Source organism: Rutidosis leptorrhynchoides, chromosome 2 (assembly GCF_046630445.1).
Source record: "Rutidosis leptorrhynchoides isolate AG116_Rl617_1_P2 chromosome 2, CSIRO_AGI_Rlap_v1, whole genome shotgun sequence".
Taxonomy (NCBI): Eukaryota; Viridiplantae; Streptophyta; class Magnoliopsida; order Asterales; family Asteraceae; genus Rutidosis; species Rutidosis leptorrhynchoides.
Genome location: NC_092334.1, coordinates 484,424,175 through 484,440,406, shown reverse-complemented (window position 1 = coordinate 484,440,406; position 16,232 = coordinate 484,424,175).

Below are 16,232 nucleotides of genomic sequence, written 5' to 3'. Positions count from 1 at the left end.
ATTTTCAAGATTTGGAATGCGGATTCATGTTCGGTTGCCCAAACGAATTTTCTTCCTTTATGAGTTAACGTGGTTAGAGGACGAGCAACCAAAGAAAAATCCTTGATGAATCTACGGTAGTATCCGGCGAGACCCAAGAATTGACGGATGTGAGTAGGAGTAGTAGGAGTCTCCCATTTACTAATGGCTTCGATTTTCGTTGGATCGACTTTAATACCTTGGTCACTTACAACATGACCAAGAAATTGAACTTCCTTTAACCAAAATTCACACTTGGAGAATTTGGCATAGAGTTGTTCTTGTCTTAAAAGTTCAAGCACAAGTCGGAGGTGTTCCTCGTGTTCTTCTTCGCTTTTTGAATAGACTAAAATATCATCGATGAACACGATAACGAATTTGTCAAGATACGGTTTGCACACGCGGTTCATAAGATCCATGAACACCGCCGATGCGTTAGTGAGACCAAATGGCATTACAAGAAATTCATAACTACCATAACGAGTTCGGAAAGTGGTTTTAGAGACATCTTCCCCCTTAACCCTCAATTGATGATAACCCGAGCGGAGATCGATTTTTGAATATACACAAGACCCTTGTAATTGATCAAAGAGGTCATCGATGCGAGGAAGAGGATATCGGTTCTTAACCGTCAATTTGTTTAGTTCACGATAGTCAATGCACATTCGTAGGGATCCGTCTTTCTTTTTAACAAACAAAATCGGAGCGCCCCAAGGTGAATGGCTAGGTTGGATAAAACCACAATCAAGTAGTTCTTGGATTTGACTTTGCAATTCTTGCATTTCGGATGGAGCGAGTCTATATGGTGCACGTGCTACGGGTGTGGCTCCCGGAATAAGATCAATTTGGAATTCAACCGGTCGATGAGGTGGAAGACCCGGCAATTCATCGGGAAATACATCGGAATAGTCACTAACAATTGGCACATCATCGATGTGCTTCTCATCGGACTCGACTTTCTTAACGTGAGCAAGGATCGCAAAACAACCCTTACGGAGTAGTTTTCTAACTTTAATACACGAAACGAGGTTGAGTCCGGTGCAACTCTTATCGCCATAGACGATCAAAGGTTCACCATTCTCGATAGGGATTCGGATTGCGTTAAGATCACAAAGGATGTGAGATTTCGTTTTGGCTAGCCAATTCATATCGATTATTACATCGAAGCTACCTAGTTCCATGGGTATCAAGTCGATTTCAAACTCATTACCCAAAATGTTTAACGTACACCCCCGGTAATATGTGTCGGCACTCAATAGTTTTCTGTTGGCCACTTCAATGGTATAATTGGTATCTAGTGGACGTGGTGGAGTATTAAAAGAATGAGTCAAAGTCTTGGATACAAAACTCTTATCAGCACCCGAATCGAATAAACAAGTAACATAAGTGTTGTTGAGAAGAAACGTACCCGTGACTAATTCATTATCATCTCGGGCTTCCTCGGTGTTGATGTTGAAAGCTCGGCCGCGCGTATTGGGTTATCTTTCCTCTTCGGGCATGCATTTCTATAATGGCCCGTTTGGCCACATTCATAACAAGTGCCCGTTTTTGGTGTATTGGGCCCCTTTCGAGCGATGGGGGCAACACTTTTACACTCATTGGCCTTATGACCAACTCCTTGGCACCGGTGGCAAATTAACTTGCCACATTCACCAAAGTGATGTTTGTTGCATTTGTTGCAAAGAGGTAGGTTCCCGGCATAACCCTTCTTGCCGTCGGAGGTGTAAGGCTTCTTAGCAAAGTTGTTGTTGCTTGATTGGGAGGGTTCCCACTTTCTTTTGTTGCCGCCCGATTTATCCTCGGCCTTAGGTGCCGGAACTACGATTTCGTCAACCGTTTCTATCAATTTGCGGGCCATGTTCAAAGCTTCTTGATGATTAGTGGGTTTGGATGACATTACTCCGTGTTTGATACTCTTTGGAAGACCATCCATGTAAAGTTCAACCCTTAAAGCTTCGGGGTTCACAAGATTTGGGCACATCAAGGCTAGTTCGGAAAATCGTTGATTATAAGCCTTGAGATCATTTCCGATCGCCTTTAAAGTTCTTAGCTCTTGTTCGAGCCTTCGGGTTTCTTCACGAGGGAAATATTCGAAAATCATCTTTTCCCTCAAGTCGGCCCAAGAGAGGGCGTGAGCTTCATCGGTACCCACCGATTGTACATAAGTATTCCACCATGTAAGAGCGACACCGGCGAAGGTGTGAGTGGAGTATTTGACCTTGTCTTGGTCCCGACAACCGCTTATGCTAAAGACGGCTTCCGTTTGCTCAAACCATCGGGTGAGCACGACCGGTCCCCCGGTTCCATCAAAAGTATGAGGTTTGCACCCCATGAAGGATTTGTAGGAGCACCCTTCGTTTGAGTTACCGGCTCCATTGTTGTTGTTGTTGTGGTTGTTGTTATTGTTGGAGGAGTGATCGGCCATGGCCGCTTCCACGGCGGTGGCTATCATTCATTGTAGAGCTTGTTCGGGAGTCTCATGGCGTGGCACACGACGAGGAGGCATTGTTCCTTCAAAACACAAGAATACCGTTGATTAGTATTTTCAATAATACTAATCATGATATGGAATAAGGATAGAGAGAAAAATTTTCCTTGACTCGCCTTAAATTCTTTATGCCACAATATCGAAACGTTCATATGAGTCACCGTAATATAATCCCGGAAATTATATTACCCTGATTCATATGTGCATTCGACATCATTTCACTAAGTCAAGGTGGCGCGTCAATCAAATTAAACAACGTGAGATTAAGATGAAATAAAAGTAGATGTGAGTAGAAACGTTCGAGTATAATGTCCTCGTCAAATTATCCTTATACCCGAAGTTAAATATTCTAACTAATTGGGGACTTAAACTGTAACAAGATTTTAATTCTTTGTTTAATAATTACACCAGGATGTCGACTGAGTATAACCCAAGGTTTTAATACTTTGTTATCAATTATGCCAAGTGTCCTTGTACATAATTTTACCCCTGTTTTAATAATTCTAGTGGCTATTAATCCATTCCCGTGTCCGGTTAAATGAACGATTATTCGTACATATAAATACCCCACCCATCGTGTCTGTAGCGACCCGACCAAATCATGTTTGACGGCGCCGACTACTTAGGTCCCGTTACGTGGTCATAAGTCTTTATCATGACGTTTGACCAAAATATGTCGCATTTATTTCATAAGTAAAAGGATGTTTCAAGTTTACAAATGTAGTTCAAAAGACTAGTTACATTACAATGTTTAACGTACGAATGAAACCTATGCGACACAATTTAAAGTAGCCAAAAGACGCTCCAACTATGCATGTATACTCGACATCCAAGCAAGTATCAAAAGTAATGAGCGGAAGCATGTATCACACAAATGTTCAAGGACCTGAGAAAAACATAGAAATCTGTCAACGAAAACGTTGGTGAAATCATAGGTTTGAGTAAGTAAGTTCAAGTGAACCACAAGATTTGCAACAATGAGATAATAGTAATATATTCCAAAAGTTTGTTTCACGAGCACCCAATTATCAATACTTAACATTCCTTCCATAGAACCCCATCACAATAGTGTTAGAACATACACTGTTTCTCGAAAATACATTTCATTCGTAAACGGTAGCGAACCGTTTGAATGAGGGTTTGTCAAACCCATATGGCCATATAACATAAGTTCTCGCTTACACCCGGCAAGTGTAACTAATGATAATCGAATTGAGGATTTTTGTTCAAACTCGTATGTAGAATGTTTGTTTTCCTGTACTTGTGTTCACTTAGTAAAAAGAAACGTTTATGTTTTCTCATCCCAAATGTAAGTGCAAAAGAGTAAAAGTGGGACTATGATCTCACCTTGAGCGGAAGAGTAAATAAGTACTTCGACAAGTAACGTGTGCAAAGAACAATGCTAGCCTTGACCTAAACAAATAGGTCGTATCAACAACGGTAAACACAAAAGGTCAAAGATGTTCAATTAGTCCTATGGCTCGTTACAACTCGATTACGTAGCATGTGAATCAATTTGTCAAGTTTCATGCAAGATACAAGTATAGAAACAAGTTAGGAATGTTTCATAATCATTTGGTTAGGTTTGACAAAAAGTCAAACTTTGGTCGGTCAAAGTCAACGAAAAAGTCAACACGTTCGGGTCGGGTCCCGAACTATTTTTATGAGGTTTTTAATCATATATGAGCATGTTAGAACAAGTTACATGTGAATCGGAGGTGCGTAGCATAGCAAACATTTTCCAAAAATGGACAAAGTTAGACATCCTACTTTGGCGCGCCGCGCGGGTATATGGCGCGCCGCGCCATTACCTGTGCAGAGAAAACTGGCAGTTTTTAAGTTTTATGCACGAACATAACTTCAAACAATCACCATTTATGACCCGCAAACAACCAAAGCATGTATCTTATATCATCGGAAAGGTATTTTGACAAGGAAAACAACTAAACACATTTCATCAATCACTTTTACATTTACAACAACCAAAATCACATTCAAAGCTCCTCATTAAATGCATTCAAGTTCATAAATGAAATTCGATGATTCGGCAACCAATTTACATGAATGATATGCCGTTTTGAAGGTGATCAAGCATACAATACAACCTAACACTTACAAATAACATTTCATGTCATTCAAAGCATCAACAGTTCATTTCAAGTTCATCAAACCCTAATCCAAATCCACCAAAACCAATAATCAAGTTTATGAAGTTTTCTAAAACAACCCACACATCAAATTGAAGCTAGTGCTACTAGTAACACATTTAATACTTGCACTTTACCATAACAACAACATTTAAGCAACCAAATTACCAAATCAAACACACCAAAGTTCATATTCAAGCTAGTTACTTCAAATAACGAAATCGAGCATATAAATCATATAATCATGTTAGACTTGAGCCATAGATACTAATTAACAACTTTATAAGTTAAAAACATCAAGAACACAAAATCTAGTGATTTTAGAAAGTTACCCAAACTTGATGAAATCGGTATGGAATCGAAGAGGAAGATGAGAGGATTCCAAATATGTAATTAGTTTAGATTGAAGCTTGCTAGATTTTGATTAGATGATGAATCTTTGAAATGGTGTTTGAGAGAATTTGTGAAAGTATTAGAGAAAAATGGAAAAGAAAAGAAATAATGAATGGAGGAGGAAGAGTGTTGACTCTTTGACCTAGTCACCTCTTTGCTCCTTTGTCAAACTTAGTCCCTCAACTTTGGAAACGGGTGCGTGAATTACCTAAACGAGATAATTTAAAACGCGTATTAACGGGAGATGTTATAAACATATAACGGAGTTTAAAATAGTATAACGGAAAAGTAAACGGAAAAAGGCGGGATGTTACAGTGTCCGATCGAGTGTATATGGTTATTTATAGGGACGTCCAATTGTAAATTTTTATATTAAAATTAACAAACTATCATTTAGTTAAACAAATATAAAGCCCATTAATAGCCCATAGTCAAATTTCTACAAGTGTCGTTCTTTTGTCCAAACCCCAATTATGGTACAAAGCCCAATTACCCAATTTTAATATTTTTAGTCCAACATCATGATTACTTCGGATTAAATAAGCATAATAATAACTTAGCTACGAGACATTAAATTAAAAAGGTTGAACATAACTTACAATGATTAAAAATAGCGTAGCGTTACCCGGACAAAATTTCGACTTACACCCTTACAACATTCACTAACACACCCTTATTATTAGGATTTAAAATTAAAATTAAAATATAAATTATATATACATATACTACGTTTGAGTGAAGAAGAAAAAGATGTGTTTTTGTGGTGCACCAAAGCTCGATTTTTATAGGCATGTGGGCTGGAACTGTGCACCATGCGATCGCATGGATTTTGTAGCGACCCGACAAAATCATCATTGATGGCGCCGCTAACTTAGGTCCCGTTACGTGGTCGTAGTCCCTATATGAGACTCGTTTGACCAAAATTATGTCGCATTCATTTGAAAAGTACAAGACTTACAAAGTTTAGTTTACCAAACGGATCGACAACAAGTTTAAGTTTACAAAAGTATAATGTATAAATGAAATAAACTTGCGACATAATATAAGTTAAAAGTCACGGTTGCTATAAATAGCGTAAGTATGTAAACAAATGTTTGAATCCAAAGGTGCTATCACTAGCGTATGTAAGTATGCTTGACTCTAAGTAAGCAATCAAAGTGTATGCATGTATGCTTGACCCCAAGCAAGTATGAGTGTACGCGGAAGCATGTATCAAATAGCCATGTATGAACCTGAGAAACATATAGAAAACTGTCAACGAAAAACGTTGGTGAAATCATAGGTGTTTGTAAACGTTGTTTTTGAACCACAAGATTTTGTATTTCCATAACATTGATTATCTAAATCGTTTGCATTCCAAAAGTTTGTTCGCGAGCACCCAATTATCAAGACTTAACGTTTCCTTCCATAGAACCCCATCACAATAGTGTTAGAACATACACTGTTTCTCGAAAATATATTTCATCCGTAGACGGTAGCGAACCGTCCGTAATGAGGGTTTGTCAAACCCGTATGGCCACACAATATAAGTTCTCGCTTACACCCTGCAAGTGTAACTAATGATAATCGAATTGAGGATTTTTGTTCTAACTCGCTGTGAAATGTTTGTTTCCTTGTACTTGTGTTCAAAGTATAAAAGTATGTAGTATAAAATAGTATATGTTTCTCATCCAATAATTTAAAAGTATAAAAGTTGTTGAAAGATGGGACTATGATCTCACCTCGAGTGCACGAGTATAAAAGTACTTCACAAAGTAAACGTGTGCATGATAGTTGCTTAGCCTCGACCTAAACAAGTAAGTTGTATAAATTAACCGGTTACGACACAAGGTCGGGCGAAATGTGTTCAATTAGTCCTATGGCTCGTTACGACTCGAATATGTAGCATGTGAGTCACGTTATCAAGTCTCATGCAAGAATCAAGTATGAAAGCATGTTAGAACGATTGCATAAGTGTTTTGTTAAGTTTGACTAAAAGTCAAACTTGGTCAAAGTCAACGAAAAAGTCAACGGGGTCGGGTCGGGTCCCGAACTATTTTCCTAAGCTTAGAAATCATATATGAGCATGTTGTCCAAGTTTCATGTTGATCGGGGGTGCGTAGCATGCTTAGAATTGAACGAAAATTGACGAAAATGGGCAGTCTGCCTCAGATGCACCACATCTGAGGCAGATGCGCCGCATCTGCACCTGTATCAGCCATTTCTGGGCAGTTTAGCACTTAGGCGATTTCAACTTCAAACGATCATAACTTTTGACTCGTTAACATTCAAAACACGTATCTTATATCGTTGGAAAGGTAATTTAAAGAGGAACACAACTAAACACATTTCATGAATCAAATTCATCATTAAAAACAATGAAAACCTCATCAAATGATCATTAAACGTTCAAAATCGAAGTTTCAAGTTCATAAAACGCATTTCTTAACTTGGGAATCCAATTTACACATACGATACATTGTTTTGAAGGTAATGAAACATACAATACAATTAAATACTTACTAACAACATTAACAAGCATTCAATGCATCAAAATCCCGTTTTAAAGTTCATTAAACCCTAACCAAAATCATGAATTCAACAATTTTGTAAAGGAAGCTTTTCTAAATCAACCTACACATCAATTTGAAGTTAATGATGCTAGTAACACTTTTAATACATGAACTTTAACATTTAAACAACATTAACTCATCCAAAATCAAAGATTAAGCACACCCATTTCAAGTTCATGCTAGTTACTCCAAAAATAACAAATCGAGCAAACCAAACATATATTCATGTTAGACTTGAGCCATAGACACTAACTAACACCATTTCAAGTATATAAAACGAATTTAGAGAAATCTAGAGTTTTTAGAAACCTTACCCCAAGTAGTGAAATTGGTACCAATTCGAAGAGGATGAAGAGAGGATCACGAATATGTAATTTGTTTTGATGTTTGCTTGCTTGAATTGATTTAGATGATGAATCTTTGAAGATGTTTAAAATGGTTTCTTGGTAACTAGAGAGAAAAGAGAGAAATGGAAGAGGAAGTGAATGAGTGGTGGTAGTGGTGGGTTGACTAGTTGACCTAGTCAACTAGTTTGCCCACTTGACGCCAATAGTCCCTCGAGTTTAAAAGCGGGTGCGGGATTTAATCGAACGGATATTTTAAACACGCGAGAGTAAACGGAATGTGTTATAATCCAATAACGGAAATATTAAGAACATTAGTTAACGAAAGTTTTAATTTAGATAATGGAAGATATTATCAAAAAAAAAAAAAAAAAAGACGGTGTTAAAATAAATTTAACGGAAAAACGCGGGATGTTACATTACCTACACCTTAAAAGAAATTTCGTCCCAAAATTTAGTTGGAAGTAGTAGTTGTTGTTTCTTCTCTGAAACCTTGCATTTCCGATTCCACGAATGAGTGAAGGTACTTCCTTAGACATTCCAACGAACTTTGACGGTCGGGAGTTTACGTTGTTTTAAAGTTTGATTTCACGATTCAAAATTTCAATCGGTTTTTCTCATGAAGTGGAGTTTGTCATCGATAGTAAGCTCATCAAAAGGAATAACAAGTTCTTGTTTGGTAAGACACTTTTTCAAGTTCGACACATGGAAAGTAGGATGAACGGAGCTCAAATGAGTCGAAAAAGTCTAAATGGCTAGCAACGGGTCCAAAACGCCCCAAGATTTTTAAAGGATCAAAATATCGCGAATTTAGCTTTCTACGTTTTTCGAAATGGATTGCACCTTTTCAAGGTGTGACTTTTAACGTTACGCGGTTACCCAAATGGAATTTGGGAGGTTTACGTCTAACATTGGCATAGTGGCGATTACGAGCCGTCTCGAGCCTTTCTTGGATTTGAACGATTTTAACGGTTATTTCATGAATGAGTGCGGGTCCGGTGATTCGATTATCATTTACTTGGTTCTACAAAAGGAGAATGACGTTTCCGGTCACATAAGATTTCAAAAGGTGTGACGTTAAGACTTGAATGATAACCATCGTTGTAAGAGAATTTGGTTAAAGGCGAAGACTTTTCTAAAGTAAATTTGAGGTTGATAACACAAATTCGTATTATGGTTCCCGAGGTTCGAATCGTACATTTGCGTTGTTCGTCGTTTCATGGATGACACGCGGTACTTATGTCTAAATGTGGTCCCGAGACTTTTTGTAAGGCACCCCGAAATTTAGAAGTGAAACGAGGATCTCGATCCGAAACGAGGTACATTTCATTAAGGTATGTTTGAAAAAGTTTGTTAGGACTTGAAAATATTTGTTGGAACAAGTTTCTGTTTCTCAAGAATTTAGCGTCGCGGAAGATTTATCGGTTTTCGAAAATGTTCGTTAGAGCATGTTTCTTATCGGGTTCTGAAAAACGTTCCTTAGGACTATTCACCCTCGTGGCGAATACTAGTATAACGTGAAGAGTCTCTCTCTCCATTGAGAATTTAGAATAAATATTTCCTTAAACGAAAGTACGAGTATAAGGCTAGAGAAGTTTCCGCCTCGATATGAGCATACCAAACATTTTGTAGTTCGTCGATAAAACTGCTCGAAGACGAGATAGTATACACGTGTAACGTATGTTTGAAGTCGAAAGAATTTGTCATTCATTCGGAAGCATAAATATGGTTCGACAATAATCGACGATGTGTCCCGGGTATGGTTGTTATCAGTATTCTCGGAGTTTTTAGATATCCAAACAAGAAAAATAAAAATGAAATTATGTACATGGCAGATGGTGGTGATTAGGTTGATCGAGTCCAATCACCATCACGTGTCATTAGAACTTTGGTATGACTTACCATAATATAACCACGTTGATCGAGTGTCGTTATATTATGCTAACTCATACCTCCATTCTCACATCACTCTATAAAATCAAGTTCTTGTAATCGTGAAGATTTAAAATGAACAAAGTGTAACGATGTCTCAAACGTGACTCGTATTAATCGTAAGAATTAGTGCAACTCTATAGAAGCGTTCCCCGAGGGAAGTGTATAAATGATTGTTCATGTCCATGCGGTTCAAGTCAAATAATAATGTATTTAGGTATGAAAAGAGTAACGAATCATGATAACGAGTAGTACGCAAACGTAGTGATAAATAGTGATGACGATACTCACCTAGAGTAGTGGTGGTAGTAACAAGAAATGATAGATAGTGAGGAAAACCGGTGTGACACTGATAGTAAGTTGAAACGGTGGCGAATAACAATCTGGGAGACAGAGTTCCCGAACAAGTGTGACTAATGAAGTCGTCGTCATCCTTACGCGTGTGAATCATGAATTTACGTGTGTTACTAGAAAGTTGCAGAATACGAGTTCGTATGATGAAAGCTTGGTACCATTAAGAAGTTTGCCTAAGAATGATTCAAGTATAATGCACAAGTAGTCAAATAAGTGCTATCTATAGCAAATGTATGTCAGAATGCAATGACTAACTATCTGATTGTAGTCTAGATTAACTAATGCGTCCTAACAACTCTGTTAGACACACTAATGCACATCCTAGATCCCTACAACCAACGCTCTGATACCATCTGTAGCGACCCGACAAAATCATCATTGACGGCGCCGCTAACTTAGGTCCTGTTACGTGGTCGTAGTCCCTATATGAGACTCGTTTGACCAAAATTATGTCGCATTCATTTGAAAAGTACAAGACTTACAAAGTTTAGTTTACCAAACGGATCGACAACAAGTTTAAGTTTACAAAAGTTTAATGTATAAATGAAATAAACTTGCGACATAATATAAGTTGAAAGTCACGGTTGCTATAAATAGCGTAAGTATGTAAACAAATGTTTGAATCCAAAGGTACTATCACTAGCGTATGTAAGTATGCTTGACTCTAAGCAAGTAATCAAAGTGTATGCATGTATGCTTGACCCCAAGCAAGTATGAGTGTACGCGGAAGCATGTATCAAATAGCCATGTATGAACCTGAGAAACATATAGAAAACTGTCAACGAAAAACGTTGGTGAAATCATAGGTGTTTGTAAACGTTGTTTTTGAACCACAAGATTTTGTATTTCCATAACATTGATTATCTAAATCGTTTGCATTCCAAAAGTTTGTTCGCGAGCACCCAATTATCAAGACTTAACGTTTTCTTCCATAGAACCCCATCACAATAGTGTTAGAACATACACTGTTTCTCGAAAATATATTTCATCCGTAGACGGTAGCGAACCGTCCGTAATGAGGGTTTGTCAAACCTGTATGGCCACACAATATAAGTTCTCGCTTACACCCTGCAAGTGTAACTAATGATAATCGAATTGAGGATTTTTGTTCTAACTCGCTGTGGAATGTTTGTTTCCTTGTACTTGTGTTCAAAGTATAAAAGTATGTAGTATAAAACTGTATATGTTTCTCATCCAATAATTTAAAAGTATAAAAGTTGTTGAAAGATGGGACTATGATCTCACCTCGAGTGCACGAGTATAAAAGTACTTCACAAAGTAAACGTGTGCATGATAGTTGCTTAGTCTTGACCTAAACAAGTAAGTTGTATAAATTAACCGGTTACGACACAAGGTCGGGCGAAATGTGTTCAATTAGTCCTATGGCTCGTTACGACTCGAATATGTAGCATGTGAGTCACGTTATCAAGTTTCATGCAAGAATCAAGTATGAAAGCATGTTAGAACGATTGCATAAGTGTTTTGTTAAGTTTGACTAAAAGTCAAACTTGGTCAAAGTCAACGAAAAAGTCAACAGGGTCGGGTCGGGTCCCGAACTATTTTCCTAAGCTTAGAAATCATATATGAGCATGTTGTCCAAGTTTCATGTTGATCGGGGGTGCGTAGCATGCTTAGAATTGAACGAAAATTGACGAAAATGGGCAGTCTGCCTCAGATGCGCCGCATCTGAGGCAGATGCGCCGCATCTGCACCTGTATCAGCCATTTCTGGGCAGTTTAGCACTTAGGCGATTTCAACTTCAAACGATCATAACTTTTGACTCGTTAACATTCAAAACACGTATCTTATATCGTTGGAAAGGTAATTTAAAGAGGAACACAACTAAACACATTTCATGAATCAAATTCATCATTAAAAACATTGAAAACCTCATCAAATGATCATTAAACGTTCAAAATTGAAGTTTCAAGTTCATAAAACGCATTTCTTAACTTGGGAATCCAATTTACACATACGATACATTGTTTTAAAGGTAATGAAACATACAATACAATTAAATACTTACTAACAACATTAACAAGCATTCAATACATCAAAATCCCGTTTTAAAGTTCATTAAACCCTAACCAAAATCATGAATTCAACAATTTTGTAAAGGAAGCTTTTCTAAATCAACCTACACATCAATTTGAAGTTAATGATGCTAGTAACACTTTTAATACATGAACTTTAACATTTAAACAACATTAACTCATCCAAAATCAAAGATTAAGCACACCCATTTCAAGTTCATGCTAGTTACTCCAAAAACAACAAATCGAGCAAACCAAACATATATTCATGTTAGACTTGAGCCATAGACACTAACTAACACCATTTCAAGTATATAAAACAAATTTAGAGAAATCTAGAGTTTTTAGAAACCTTACCCCAAGTAGTGAAATTGGTACCAATTCGAAGAGGATGAAGAGAGGATCACGAATATGTAATTTGTTTTGATGTTTGCTTGCTTGAATTGATTTAGATGATGAATCTTTGAAGATGTTTAAAATGGTTTCTTGGTAACTAGAGAGAAAAGAGAGAAATGGAAGAGGAAGTGAATGAGTGGTGGTAGTGGTGGGTTGACTAGTTGACCTAGTCAACTAGTTTGCCCACTTGACGCCAATAGTCCCTCGAGTTTAAAAGCGGGTGCGGGATTTAATCAAACGGATATTTTAAACACGCGAGAGTAAACGGAATGTGTTATAATCCAATAACGGAAATATTAAGAACATTAGTTAACGAAAGTTTTAATTTAGATAATGGAAGATATTATCAAAAAAAAAAAAAGACGGTGTTAAAATAAATTTAACGGAAAAACGCGGGATGTTACAGATTTATGCCTTCCAGGCCATGCGATCGCATGGCCAGCTGGGGAGACTCAAAAGTCTTTGTTTTTTTATGCCGACGGTTTTTAAATATAATATAATATATATATTAATTTTAAGAATTAATTATATATTATATTATATTCATGTGCATAGTTGACTTGAAATTTTTAGTCCGTTGCGTCGAGCGTTGAGAGTTGACTCTGGTCCCGGTTCCGGATTTTCGAACGTCCTTGCGTACAATTTAGTATCTTGTACTTTGCGTTTTGAATCTTGTACTCTTGTAATTTCGAGACGTTTCTTATCAATAATTGGAACCTCTTTGATTGTAATTTGTTCTTTTGAGCTTTTTGGTCGTTTGCATCTTTAATTCGTCGAATCTGTCTTTTGTCTTCACCTTTTATTATTTAAACGAATATCACTTGTAAATAGAACAATTGAAACTAAAAGCTTGTCTTTCTTGAGGAATAATGCTATGAAATATATGTTCGTTTTTAGCATTATCATACATGAATGTAGTTCCAAACTTTTTGAGATTCAACATTACAAATTCTGCTTATCGTGTCGGAAACATATAAAGGTTAGGTTTAAATTTGGTCGAAAATTTCCGGGTCGTCACAGTACCTGCCCGTTAAAGAAATTTCGTCCCGAAATTTGATCGAGGTCGTCATGGCTAACTTTAAAAATGTTTTCATGAAGAATATGAGTTGATAAATAGAGTTTTATCATCATTGAGTAATATAGATAAAACAATTTGATTACGCGAAGAGTATAAGTGAAGCTATCGCAAGAGAGTGAAATGTGTAAACGTATATTCGTTTTAACCGATGACGTAGTTATGATTGATTTTCGAAATTCATGGAATTTAAAGAAATCTTTGCAATAAGATTTGGTTCTTCGGCTATTAAGGAAATCAGGATCTTATTTGATTAAATGCGATAATCTGTCTCGATTTCTCTGTCTGATATTTTACTATAAATCCACCCCCTTCGTTTCTTTATTTCCACAGCTCACACCTTCTAGTATTTCTCCCCAATTCATACTTTAAAGCATTCGTTAATATGCTTCATCCAGTATTGATTCTTGATATACTCTTAACTTTCATATCTGTCATTCTTCTTTTTCATCTACCACCGGAGGAAGTTATTTTCTTCTACCATTACCTTGGGGTTATTGTGTTTTTCATTCTCCCGTGTCTTTATATTGCTATACGCATTGATATACAAGGTTTGTAATTTCGGGGTTGTTATCGGGCTTTATATTCTCCATTATATTTCGGAGCTTCATGCTTTCGTTTTCTCTTCCCGACCTTAAGTCAAGCGGATAATGGTCCAGAATTTGTAGATATGAATTTTTGGATGAACATAGTTAATGTTCCAAGAAGAAAATCGTAATGGCACGATTTTGATTTGGCAAATTACCAGAATATCTGAAAACATAGAGCTATCAAGATGATATGTTCTTAATATGTTTGGAAATTGGGTAGAATGTAAGAGTCGTGTAAATAGTACATGATGACGGTATGTTCTGTGAATCATCACGTTCCATTAGAAACTCAATATGACTTACTGTAATATAATCACATTGATCAAGTGTCATTATATTATACTAACTCATGCTTCAGTTCCCAACACTACTTCAAAAACATTCCTATTTTAAATTCGAATTTTTTTTCTTCAGAATTTAGAAACTAACACAGTTTCTTTTTATGTTGTAACGCAGATATTGCGAATAGATAGAAGATTTCGGATAAGAATAGTTTTGAAAATATCTTCAGGAATATCGAAGATATTTATAATAAAAGATACGATGATATCTTAGAATTCTTAACATAGATGGATGATGAAGAAGATTTGTCTGTGAAGGTTTAGAATAAGAAGTAAGGTGTTTGCTAACGATTTCAGTAGACACTGAATCATTTAGATCCTTTGAAGGCAGGTTTAGTCTTTGTGATTTGTCCACAACCTCCTTCATGGTCTGCTCAATCCATTTTCCAGTTTCAAACCTTCTCTTTTTCTCAGCTTTACCACCATACTATTCTTTATCATCAAACTTTTGACTGTTAAAGTCGTTTACAGTTTTTGCTGCTTCATCAGCATTTTTCCAATTTCGGAGAACTAGTTCATAGTTTGGGATGTTTTTCAGAAAATTCACATTCGAAGTATGTAAGTCTATGAGATAGACGTTATATGTATACATATAACTTTTGACGTAAAATTGTCGCGAAATTCAAAATACTGATTGCTAATTCTCAGTAGTTGGTGTGACAATTATTGTTACAGGATGTATGTGAGTACATGATGGGGTTTTAATGAATAAGTATAGTGACTTTTCGGAGAGGCTTAAGTCGAAGGTTAATGAAGTTGTTGATAAGTTTACTGCTAATGTGGCGAGATATGAAAGGTTCCCCGGTAACAATGATGAAGGGGTAATTGTTATAATAAGGTTTATTCGTATAAACAAATGAAGGTGATTTGTTGAAGCTATGACAAAACTGTCTATTTTGAAAAGAGATTGAAAAATTATATTTGGTAATAAATATCAAAGGATCTGACATGGATAGGTGTTAAACTATAACTTTGGTTTCGATAGCTTTTCAGGTGCATGACAGTGGGTAATGTGTGGTTGGATCATCATCTCGCATGTCTTTAAGAATTTCGAAGTGTTTGAACACATATTGTAATTGTTAATATACATATGATGTTCTAAGATTTTGAATGATACAAATATTTTTGTGAGTTCCATGAATAGAAATGAGGTTCTAGGACAGTTTTGAAGTCAAAGTATAGTTTTGAAAGATGTAGAAATCTAAGAGTGATGATTTCGGTTATATCTTGAATCGAATTCTGAGATTTCAAAATCAGAATATGTAATTAGATTTTGAATGAGTATGGTTGTTTTGATTTCTATAAAAGAATGTATATTGTTGTGAAAGTAGGGAGTATAATGGATGATTTGCTGAATCAGATTAGAAGAATGTAACATATTAATTGTGAATTTATATATCTCTCGGGTATTACCTACCCGTTAAAAAAAAATTTCACAATTAATATTTTGTACAAAAGAATTTTATTACAATCTTTATGGAAATATATATGTGTATATTTCTTCAGATGTAATATTGATTTAAAGAGTTAATATTAAATTAAACTCATTTGATTTATGGTTAAGGCTAG